Raw genomic sequence first — 12519 nt, forward strand, 5'->3', positions numbered from 1 at the left:
CGGCAAGAAAGAAAGATCTCTTATCCTTCGAGACGACATGGAGGAACCTGAAAAGTATTATCCTAAATGAAACAAGCTAAGCAGAGCAAGACAAATATCACATGATCTCACTTATTTAATGAACTAAACAAACTGATGAACAAAATAGACCCAGAGACATAGAAGTAAGGTATAGACTGACACTCCTCAGAAGGGGAGGGAGGAAAGGGATAAACCACAGAACTTGTATGCATGTATGCATAACCGATGGACATAGACAACAAAACTGGGGACAGGGTGGGAGAGGATAGAAAGGAGGGAGTCAGTGGGGGGGGAGGAGAAATATCTGTAACAAAAAAAATAAATAAGAAATAAATAAACAAACAATCTGAGTTTGATGACCATCCTTCAATCCTGGATTCATTGTTCTCTGACACCAGTCCTACCACACACAACCATGTGTAAATCCAGCCAGCTGCTAGGTTGGGTCAATATGAGAGGTATTGGGAGGGCAAACACCTCAGTGGATTCACCTGCAAGAGTAAGAAGGTCACTAAGAAAGGGACAAAGATGCCCTGGCCGGTTTGGCTCTGCGGTTAGAGCGTAGGCCTGTGGTCCAGAGAGACCCGGGTTCGGTTCCCGCTAAGGGCACGTCCTTCGGTTGCAGTTTGTCCCCAGCCCTGGTTGGTCGTGCGGGTGGCAGCCACTCGATGTGTCCCTTTCACGTCGATGTTTCTCTCTCTTTCTCTCTTCCTCTCTCTCCCTCCCACTCTGTCTGTACAGAAAATAGAAAAATGTCCTCAGGTGAGGATAAAAAAAAAAAAAAGAAAGGGACAAAGATGAGGGAAGCTTTGTTCAAGAAGGACCAAATGAAGATCCTGCAATTGCAATCTGAAAACTTTATACAAGGGCTACAGAAATTTAGTTAGAAGGAAAACCAATGAAATATGTTACCCTCTGTTCCCTGTCAGCATTGAACCAAATGAATGATACCCAGGAGTTATAAATGCTGAGGGAAGATATACTCAGAGTTGTCAGATGCAGAAGGGGGATGGAGACAGAGATAACAACCATTTAAATCAGTCATACTTCTGTGAAAAATGAGCAGGGAAAACATGGAAGGAGGCAGATTAGGGCCACAGGACAGATGTGTCAGGTGAGTTATCTGTCTGAGAATTATGTAGAGACTCAGCAGTACACAAAGGTCTATTTGGACTCCTGGAGCTTTTAAATGCTCCTTCCTAGATCCACATGCAGACCCACAGAGTGGGGTCCATTGAGGAACAAACAGTCTGCATTTTGCCAAGCTTGCAAGGCTATTCTGATGAGCAGCAATCATAAGAACAAAGCTACCTATGCCCAAAGGCAGGTGTTTCTGGTGCCCCGCTCACATTCAATGCCTCTTAATGACGAAGGGACACTGTGTCTCTTCCCAGGGCTCTCCTTACCATCCTAAGGGCAGCCCTCAGTCCTCAGACCAGCAGAGACCCTCCAGGAACCAGCACTGAGACTCCCAGATGCCTGGTGAAAATCTGCTTACAAGCATACTCTGTACAGACTGCATCTACCCCATTCCACCACCTATGTCTCCTGGTGCAGATATAAACAAAGACCACGCCAATGGAAACAAGCAAAAGCTACTTGATAGAGCTATTATAGCAAGGCAAGTCAGCCACCATCTCTTGAATGTGGAAGAGACTCAAATGCAAGCCAGGGAGTGGGCAAGTTTATGATGGTAAAAGGTAGAATTTTAGGTTGGCCTGGAGAAGCCAGAGGCAGGCGGCTGGAAGTAGGGTATCCCATTTAACTGGTTAGGGGAACACATTTGGCTTACTTCTCTGGTTGATGCTAAGTTGGATTTGGGGACAAATTAGGGAAGTTGCAGGTTATTAACTGACCACTGGGCCAGTTACTGCAGAGGTTGTGGTCTAGCTTCTTGGGCTGGAATTGTAAATGGTGGGTCAGGGTTCTGCTGTTACATATGATCTGGACATTGCCTGTCAGTATACGTGCCTCTCACTGGGATTCCCTCCCAGATGTGCTGGGTGCACTCCGGCATTTGTCTCGAGGTTTGTTCTAGGGACTCAGCCCAAGACCTTTTCCGAGAATGAGGATGCAGGCCGAGTGAACTGTAGGTCAGCTGAGCCATGGGGTGTACCCTAGAGGCCTCACCAGCTCTGCCTACCATTTTGTAGAGCCACAGGAAAGCCCTGTCTCAGGTCCATCAGGGTAGTAACAGCCTGAGCAGCAGAAGTGGGTCTTCTTCCTCTTCCTGACATACCCTGTGGCCAACACAATAATAGCCCCCAGACATATCCATGTCCTAACCCTGAAAACTGTGACATAGCACTTTACAGGACAAAGAGATTTTGCAGATGTGATTGAGGACCTTATGATGGGGAATTCCCCTGGACTACCTGAGGGGCCCTAAACTTAATCACATGAATCCTTTCAGAAAGGATGAAAAGGGAAGGTGGGTCAGAAAGATGCCTAACCTTGGTCAACAGCCTCCATGTCCCTGTCCTGGAGCCACACCAGGCTCAGGATACTCAGTCATCTTGCCTTGCACTTCTTCCTCCTGTCCTCTGCCCCAACTTCTTCCAGAAATTGCTCAAGGTTCCTATTCCAAACCACTAGAGGAGAGGTTACCCTGACAGTTCTTGGATATAAAAAACAAATTTAGAGCAGTAGCACATGGTGATATATCAGCAGTGCAGGTAGGAAGCAATTTTGGGTGAACACACAGTCTAAATTTATACACAGCCTTTGGTTCTCCCTACACCAGGTTGTAGTTCACACTGCTGCCTCTGTTCTGTAGGTGACGCTTAAATAGCCACAATGAGGTGTGCCTCGCTGATGATTGCAGAACAAAGTTCACTCTCAACACCACCACTTGTTCTCCTCAATCAAACCTTTATAGAGTCAGACAGCTCCAAGGATGACCCCAAAGATCAAGGACCACATCATGAGGCTGGATTTGCCTCCTCCGAAGTCACATAGAAGCAGCATGGCTGTCCTAACAAGGAGCACCCTTACATTTACATACCACACTTTGCTGATGCGGTTTCCTCTGCTTTCACACCTCTCCTTTCCTTCCAAGAAAACCCCTACTTAGTCATCAGAACCAGACTTAAATAGCCCTTCTGTGGAGACAGCACATTTTACTTGGGAATTAGTTCCCCAGGGAACAAGTGAGATGGCGCTGGGTGAACAGGGGCCTCTTGGGGAGTGAGCACAGCTTGAACTCTGGAGCAGAGACATCTGTCATGAGCTAAAGGGGTTCAAGCTGGCCCTGGGAAAGGGCATGACCCTGGGTCACTTGGGAACCCTTCTAGCATCTGGGAAATTGAATGCCTCGGCCTTACCGTGGGGCCTGGAGGTGCCCCATGCCCACCAAGCAGCCCAGCAGAGTGCACAACTTCAGTCTCAGCTGTTACTGGGCAGCAATAGCTGTCTGAGCTCCCCTCTGGGTAAGTTCCTTGGGTTCAGGCCTGGGCCCCAGTACCCTCAGGGCAGGCAAAGATAATTCTTTAGGCAGAACTCTGGTCTCTAGACACCTACCTGGATTAGAGTGAGAGGCTGCTGCCTCCTTCCAAACAAAACACTTATAAATAACTTGTGTTGATTGTTGTCAGAACAACACAGCAGGAAATGAGGGCTACCAAGCAAGTGAACCTAGCCTTCCTAGAGCTACCTGGCCAGGTTCAGATTCCATCCCCACACAGGTGAGCTTATATTAGGGCTTCTGAGGACGCTTCTCACCCACAAATTGTGAGAGAGAGAGAGAAGCAGAGAAAACACGACGCATCTTGTCAGTACCAGATTCTGCTCCTGCTCTCATGACTGAACCAGAACCCAGGAGTTGGCCAGTGTGGTCAGTTGACCGTGTTGACCCACTGTCGCCCTAAGCTCCAAAGCCCTGAACTGAGAGCATCCCCATTCCACATGGAAGAATCATACATAAAGAGCTGGCAACTCTGTTCTTCTGCAGTTCACCAGGCTACAAAAAGGCAGGGCTGCCAGATTTAGCAAATAGAAAAGCAGAATGCCCAGTTAAATTTGAATTTCAGATAATAAATAATTTTAGTATAAGTACATCCCATGCGATATTTAGATATACCTATACTAAAAATTTATTTGTTGTTTCTCTGAAATTAAAATTCAGCTGGACCCCCTGTATTTTAACTGTCAACCTTAGATAACAAGATGTCCGAAGCCATCACCTGTGGGGCAGATGCCACAGTGCTGGGGACAAGTAAATCAGGTTGTGTCCAGACTCTAAGAACCAATTCAATACTGAAAACTGAGCATGCCCATGACAACTGAATTCAGCTGTATCCCTGGATCTGGGATTTGAGCACCACTGGAAAGACTTTCAGTTTTCCTGATAAACAGCAGTACTGACTTCTCTACCCTTCTTGATTTGCTAGTCACTGGCAAGCACATACTCCTGACACTGACCCAGCCAAAAACCTGTTTCCCATCTATGTCAGCTGGGGCCACCAACAGGGACTCCCATTGCCAACCTGACATCTGCAGGTTGTCCAGAGCTCTGGAGTCCCTCTCACCAAATCTCAGTCTGGCCAATGCCCACATGGCTTGCACAAAAAGCTACAGGTACAGGGCACTGGGCCCAGTGCAGGACAGGCAGAGCACAGTGGGGAGGACCCAAAAGCCAGAGCCACAATGCCTGGACCTGGACTCCAACTTGGAAGAACTTCCCACAACTTCTCACCTTCTCTGTGCCTATTTTCTATGTATAAAATGACGGTGTAGGATTAAATGAAGAAATAGTGCTGAGAAAGTGACACATAGTAAGTACTGCCAAGTACTTTCCCTCTCATTATTATCATTTCTATCATTGTAACTAATAGACAGCATTTGCTGATAGAGCCCCAGGCACCCTGGTTGTGGCTGAGAGAGGTGACATGAGGAAGAAAGCTCAGGTTCTGAAGGTAACAGGATGTCTCAGATGCCTAGTTTGCTTCTTAGCCATGTAGCAGGACACACAGAGATAGGAGAGTGTGAGAACTGGATGGTCCTGGTCAACTGAGCCCCACCTAGTGCAAACACGAGCTGGGGCAGGGTAGGTGGTCGGCCACAGAATAGGCAGGCCTTCAAGGGTTCTGGGATATCCTCCACCCCACCCTATCCAATCCCACACTGGAGTCAGGTCTGCACTCCTGGGAACCCAGCCTGTATTTCAGGGGTTCAGTGGCCTGGAGAGTGGTGAGCGGCACCCTCCCCCACCTCACTGCCTACATCCAAGGTCCTGGACACCTCCTGGCAGCCAGCTTCTCCTTCTGAGATGCCAGGCCTCCCAGGTGTGGGAGGTTATCCTGTGGCCACTTCCCAGACTCATGGGCCCTGTAGTGAGGGGCACAGGCTGATAGAGGGCACTGGATCCAAAAACAGAAGGTCATTTTTCCTTAGATAAAATGCACTTGCTCAGGTTGTACAACCCACCAAAACTGGCCTGATCCCATATTTAGTTCTGCCTCCACGGAAACAACACAGGGACATCAAATGTCAGATCTTAAACGTATCCTCAAAGTGCCTGCCAGGCCCTTCCCTCTGGACATGGCTATGGCCTCCAGCTGTGTCCCCTAGGAAGCCAGGGCTCCAGAATGTTCCAGAGGTAAGCATAAAGTCCCTGATTGCTGAGCAGGTGCATTGGTGAATAGCCCCCTCTGCTAGGGACAGCATGGCAGACAATCCAGACCTCAGCCCAGACTGAGAGCTAAGCCTGGCCCCAAAAAACAGGAGCTTACCCAAGTGACTGCACCTCCCTGAACCTCCGTTTTCTCATCTTTAAAGTGGGGTCACTCACGCCCTTCTTAAAGGGTTATGAGGACAATCAACTGAGTAGATTTGTTCATGTACATATAGGAGGTGGTCAGTAAATGAGAGCTGTTGTGATTATTTCCATCCACCCAACTACACCAACCCCAGGCCACCCTCAGACCTTTTCTGCCTCCTCTTGGCACCCTGACCCACCCACAGCCCGGGAACCCAGCTGCCAGCTTGGCAGCTCCAGGCAATCACACCTGTGGCATGTGTTTCTAGTCTTGTAAGTGCCTGACTTACATTGGCTCCTTTCACTCTAGCAAGGATTGTGCCAGGAGCATGTTTCCTTGCCCTCTGTTTTTAAGGTGAGGCAACAGGCCTGGGGCTACTTTCCCATAAGCTGGTGGTGGACCCTCACAAACCACAGGGCCTGGATGGTGTCCTTTGTGCAGATGTGAATCCCAAGACTCTGAGAGCCTCAAATCACTGAAGCCACTGAGCTGGAACTCAAAGCCAGTATGCTGTACAGCATGCCCCACCACCCATGGCCTACCACTGCCAACCAAGAGAGTCAACTACTTGAGGCCCAACCTTGCAGGAGGCCTATAATGGAATGCTTCCTTGTTAAACTCAAAACCCCAGTGTAGACTGCAGCAAGTCACTCCCCCAGCTTCCTGTAAGGGCTTGCCCTTCACTCCACAGCCCTGCCATTCCATCACTAGAACCCTCAAACCCAAGCCCCATAAGGTGGTTAGAGACTCTCCGGGCAGAGGTGGCTCCAGGTTGCCATTGCTAATAAATCTGGGCATCTGCACACTATACCTGCTTCCTAGAGGCTCTGAGAAGCCCCACATACATTGTGGATATTTGTACAAGGAAACTTGTTGGTGCATACCTGATATCTGATAGTTTGGGAAACACTACTCCAGCTATGAGGATGTAGACAAAACAACTTACTGTCATTAGGCACTCTGGGTCATCTCTTTTCCACATCACCTCATCTAAACCCCATAAGAATTCTAATTGGTGAACAGCTCTCTTTTTCTTTCCTTTTTTTTTTATTTTTCTTGTAACAGACAAAAAAACTGAAGTCGAAGATGTTCAATGACACCCCCCTCCCCCCCAGTATTCCAGAGCTAGCACCAGGAAAGTCCATCCTTAGAAACACAATATTCTGCAGGTCAAGAAGGGCTGCAGTTTCAAGCATCTGGACACTGACTCTCCTTCCTGGAGCTTTGTGAAGGTAGGAAAGGAACTTTATGCAGCAGGATTGTAAAGCAGGGACCAACAGCTGGAGAAGGGACCCCACTGTCCTCATGGCCCTCAGAAGATAGGGAGGGAGTGTCATCATCATTATAGCACCATAAATTCACTATTCACAAAATATTTGGTGTATTTCAACCACCTGTTGGTATATTCTTACTGATGCTAAATTGTCCTCTTGGGCCAGTGGGAGCCTCTTCAAGTTGACTACTGTGTTCTTTTACCCTCTAGGTCCATCCATGCTGTTGCAAATGGTAAGATTTCATTCTTTTTACTGCCAAGTAATATTCCATTGTATACATGGACCACAGTTTTCTTTATTTATTCCTTTATTGATGAGTATTTGGGTTGCTTCCATATCTTGGCTATTATAAATAATGCTGCAATAGCATTTTTTAAAATTATTTATTTAAAGGGTTGGCCTTTTTTTTATTATTATTTATTTTGTATTTGTTTAAGATTTGTGCGGATAAAAAGGGGCCACATGCTAACCTGACAAGCTCAGGGAAGGCCTGTATGATAGCCTTGCAAACTCAAAGACTTAAAGTAACCACAAAGGATGGTCTAAAATGTAAACTTTTTAACTAAAAGCAGTTTCTGGCAGGTAGTCATGTCCTAGGCCTGCATCTTCCCTGACAAAAGTCAATGTTTACCTTAATAGAGCCTGTTGTCTTTTTGCAGCTAAGATAACATACCTTGGGAATGTGGGGTAACTTCCTTTTTTTCCAGACCCCTCAGGGCACAACCTATGCACCAGGGCAAACCCCTCATTGTTATTATCATGTTAATTGTTGACTGTTAAGTATCCTGTACCCACATATGTAACAGAAGGATGTATCTATCATTTTACTTTTTATCCAATCCCAGAGATTGCCCCCCCCCCTTTCCTCCTTTGCTTCTTTGCCTTCTCCCTCCTCCCTAATCTATCACAATGGATTTCATGTAACCCTCTTTTGATTGTAATGTATAAATTAAGGTGCAAAACTGCCATTCTCCAGAGCATTATCTCAATCCATTGAGGTTTTGCTTCCCGGCATTTGTTGACAGTTTGGCTCAAATAAGCTCACAAAATTCTTCACAGGTTTGAATGTTTCTATTTTGTTTTGTTTTGTTACAGATGTTTCTCCTTTTTCTTTCATTGACACACTCCTCCCAGCCCCTCACCCCCACTCCCACCCCATCATTGTTGTCTATGTCCTTGGTTAGGCATACATGCATATAAATTCTATGGTTTATCTCTTCCCTCTTCCCTCCTTCACCCACCCCAATGGTTCTTACGTTGACATTAGTGATTCCCTGCTGCTATTTCCTTGTATATTGTAAGTTTTTAACTACAATTTTGAGATGATTGAGATGTACTTGAAATGCATATATTTTTTTGAATTAGTGTTTTGGGTTTCTTTGGATATATACCAAGAAGTGAAATTGCTGTCATAAGGCAGTTCTATTTTTTATTTTTTGAGGGCTGTTTATAATGTTTTCCATAGTGGCTGCACCAATTTGCACTCTCACCAACAGTGCACAAGGGTTCCCTTTTCTCTACATCCTCATGGACACTTGTTTGTTGAGAGACCTGTGTTCTTTTGACATGTCCTCATGGTCTTTAATGTCTTCCCTGCTCTCAGAGAAAACCAGATGTTCCTGGTTCACCTTGTACATTTCCTGCGCTGGCCTGGAACCACCATTTCTACAAGAAGCCTTGGCTCCTTCTAGTGAGAAGGTACATTTAAAAGTGCTTATTGCCTCCTCATTGGTTATTTTTTGCAGGCATCTTCAGTGGAGAGAGTTAATGAGTGTCTGTATTAGTGTTAGTAAGTGTGGCAGTCATATTCCAAGGTGGCCCCTACAATGCCTGCCCCCTTATATGCAGACCTGTGGCCCTCTCCCCTTGACTGAGTGCAGGATCTGTGACTGGCTTCTAAACAAAAGTTTGGCGAAGGTGACAAATGGTCACCTCCACGATAACCTTAAGATTGTAACCCATTTTTCTAAGACACACACTCTCTCTCCTTTGCTGGCTTTAAGGAAGCACATGGCCACACTGGGAAGGTCGACTTGGCTAAGAATAACCTTTAAGGAACTGACAGCTGCCAATAGACACTTGAACTTGAAAGGCGGTCTTCCCCGGTTCAGCCCTCAAATGGGACAGCAGCCCTGGTGACACCTGGATTGCAGCGTGATGAGGTCTGAAGCAGAGAATCCAGCTCAGCTGTGCCCAGATCCTGACCCACAATTATGAGATGTGTGCTGTTTTAAACTGCTAAATTTGCAGTCATTTGTTATGCAGCAGTTGATAACTCATCCAATAACTCATTTAATTTTCTTTTTAAATTACAAGAGATCCATAATGGAATCAATAAGTCAAGTACGCTAAGAGCAGGGTCTGACAGAAAGTTCACACAGCAACGCTGTCAGTGCCAAGATATGCCCCCTGTAGTAAAAGTTAATGTGTATAAATTGACTGTGTGGCCTCCAGCTATGTCCCATGAGCTTCAAAAAATGGGATGACAGCCCTGGCCGGTTTGGCTCAGCGGTTAGAGCGTTGGCCCAAGGACCAGAGAGTCCCGGGTTCAGTTCCTGCTAAGGGCACATACCTCGGTTGCAGTTTGTCCCTGTCCTCAATTAGGGTCATGTGGGTGGCAACCAGTTGATGTGTCTCTCTCACATCAATGCTTTTCTCTCTCTCCTTCCTGCTCTATCTGTGGATAAATGCAAAAATGTCCTTGGGTGAGGATAAAAAAAAAAAAGGGATGGCAGGAAAGAGAAGCAGTAGAAGGGAGTCAAGGAGACTGGGTGCGTAGGAGACTAGGTGCCTAGAGTCCCTGCCACGTAAACTGTACCTGCCTCATTTTCACCCCAGGAGAAGGCAAAGAAGAGCTCCCAGATGACTCAGCCTAGGGAAGAGAGGACCCAAAACCACCCTGTCCCTGCCAACGTCTATAATTCTGTTAACTTCTCAAATTAGACAGACAGCACTTTTCTGCTCACCAAGCCAGAAATACGAGCCTCCCCAGCTGTGTGGGTTGGGCCTTAGAGGTCCTGGCTCTGGATATTATGGTCAAACCACACTCTATGGTGTCACAACCAGCAGAAGAATGGATCTGGGGGTGTGACCACATCCACTGGAGAGGAAGAGCATGCACACGCCTTGACTTCACCTAACCAGGCTTCCTTAACCTACCCTGTGTCCCTCCAGCATCCATTCATACCCCTGGAGACTAGGAATCTCATGTAGGATCCCTGCTTTATGACCAGTTAGTGGGCAAAGCCGTGTTCTTCACATGGTGGGATGAAAACTGGCCAAAGCCAGCTGTGGACACAGCATGGAGGCCAGAAGGATATTATGCATATCCATAAGAAAGAAGGATGGAAGAGGCAATACAATGGGTTCAATCACTGCCTCATAAACCTTAGAGGCCAAAAAGTCTCCTACAGAGTTTATGAAAACAGATTCCTGGGCTCCACTCACAGAGTCTGATTCATAAGGTCTGAGGAGGCCTGGTAATCTGAATTTCCATAAAGTTCCCAGGGAATGTTGGCTCTACTGATCCAGGGACTATACTTCAAGTAGTAAGGGGTTGAAGGATAGTTGAAGAATGAATGAATTAATGAATGAGACTCAGTACAGAACCCATCACCTCCACAGAACTTCAGGCATGTCTAGGATAGAACAGAAGTAGTGCACATAACACACATATACACAATCACATACATGCACATGTGCACACATATACTCACATGCAGGCACATATATAAAGATTTTCACCCATATTTACAGGAATACACACAGACGCATGAACATACAACATACAAGCAAAGAGACACAGATACACAAACAATATATACTTACATACATAGACACCCATATACATACAGACATACATGTGCACAAATGTATCAGTCAGGGTTCTCCAGAGAAACAGAACCAATAGGGTGTGTGTGTGTAAAGAGTTTTACTATAAAGATCTGACTCACATAATTATGGAAGCTAAAAAATTCCAGATCCAGGAAAGCCAAAGGTATAGTTCCAGTTTGAGTCCAAAATCCTGAGAAGCAGGAGCCAATGGTGTATGTTCCAATCTGAGTCTGTGTCTGAAAGCAGAAGAAGACTGATGTCCTAGCTTGAATACAATGAGGCAGAGAATCATTTCTTACCTAGCCTTTTATTCTACTCAGGTCTGCAACTGAATCCCACCCACAATGGGGAGGACAATCTGCTTTACTTAGTGCACAGATTCAAATGTTAATTTCCTCCAGAAACACACTCACAGACACACCCAGAAATCATGTTTAACCAGATATCTGAGCATTCCATGGGCCAGTCAAGTTGACACATAAAATTTACCATTACAACATGCATATACAAGTACATACACATATGCACATAAGTACACACTCATCTTTTTAACATACTTAGAAAAACACACACACATTCACTTTTAAACCATATAAAGACTGAGACAAAGACAAACTCCTGGACACACAGGCATACACACAGAGACACAAACACCGAGACATACATCTAGATATATGACACTATCCATGCATGCTCACACATATGCACACTTTCCCTAGAGAACCCTATAACAATGCTGGTGAGACATCAGCTCCTTCTGCCATGGCACTTTGTGACTTAATGAGGGCTCTCCTGTACCTTTGTCCCACAAGGTTGAAAGTGACGGTGCTAGGGATATGGATGACTGTACCCACATTCACAGATCAAAGGGCTAAAGCCCGGAGAAGATAATGACTGAGGGGAAGTCCCCAAACCACTCTGAGCCTTGCCCAATACTTTTGAAAGCGAAAATAACATACAGCACTAACAGCACTAAGGACCGCCTGCCTCCTGAGTTGGGCAGACACCAGTTGTGTTATACTTTCCTCTCCTCCAGCCTACTCCCCTGCCTGGGGACAAATCCCAGACATGGCGCATGTGATCAAGGCACAGGGCTTGGCAAGGAGACACCACCCTGGAGTCCTCATGCCACAGCCATTGACAGACAGAGGATGAGAGGCCAGGATGGCAGAGCAGGCCCAGCAGAACATGTTGGCTTTCACAGCAGCCACATTTTATCAAATGACACCATCTGCCATATGCTATGATAAATGTACTTTGCTGATATCAGTCCTCAGGGTAGTCAGGATCCTAGAGGATTTCAAGAGGTTACATGGCTTTTCTGAGTCACAAACCCAGATTCCTGCCTGAAATCCAGTAGAATCCAATAGGACCCATCTGGGGGCAGATCTTCCTCTGGATGGTGTTACCATGCAGGTCCTGATTCAGAGAGTTTGCCCATCCAACCACATAGGGGAGGCGGTGCATGCCTGGTCCAGATGGCACTGGGATCACTGAGGCTTGGGCATTTCCTGTGTTGCCCATGAACCGCCCATACAGCTTGCTCTACCCAGGCCCTGAGCATTTACTTGAGAAAGTCCCCAAATCCTCATCACAATCCTATCAGAGGGATACTGAAGCATAAAGGCTGTCGC

Source organism: Molossus molossus, unplaced genomic scaffold, assembly GCF_014108415.1.
Source record: "Molossus molossus isolate mMolMol1 unplaced genomic scaffold, mMolMol1.p scaffold_m16_p_6, whole genome shotgun sequence".
Lineage (NCBI taxonomy): Eukaryota > Metazoa > Chordata > Mammalia > Chiroptera > Molossidae > Molossus > Molossus molossus.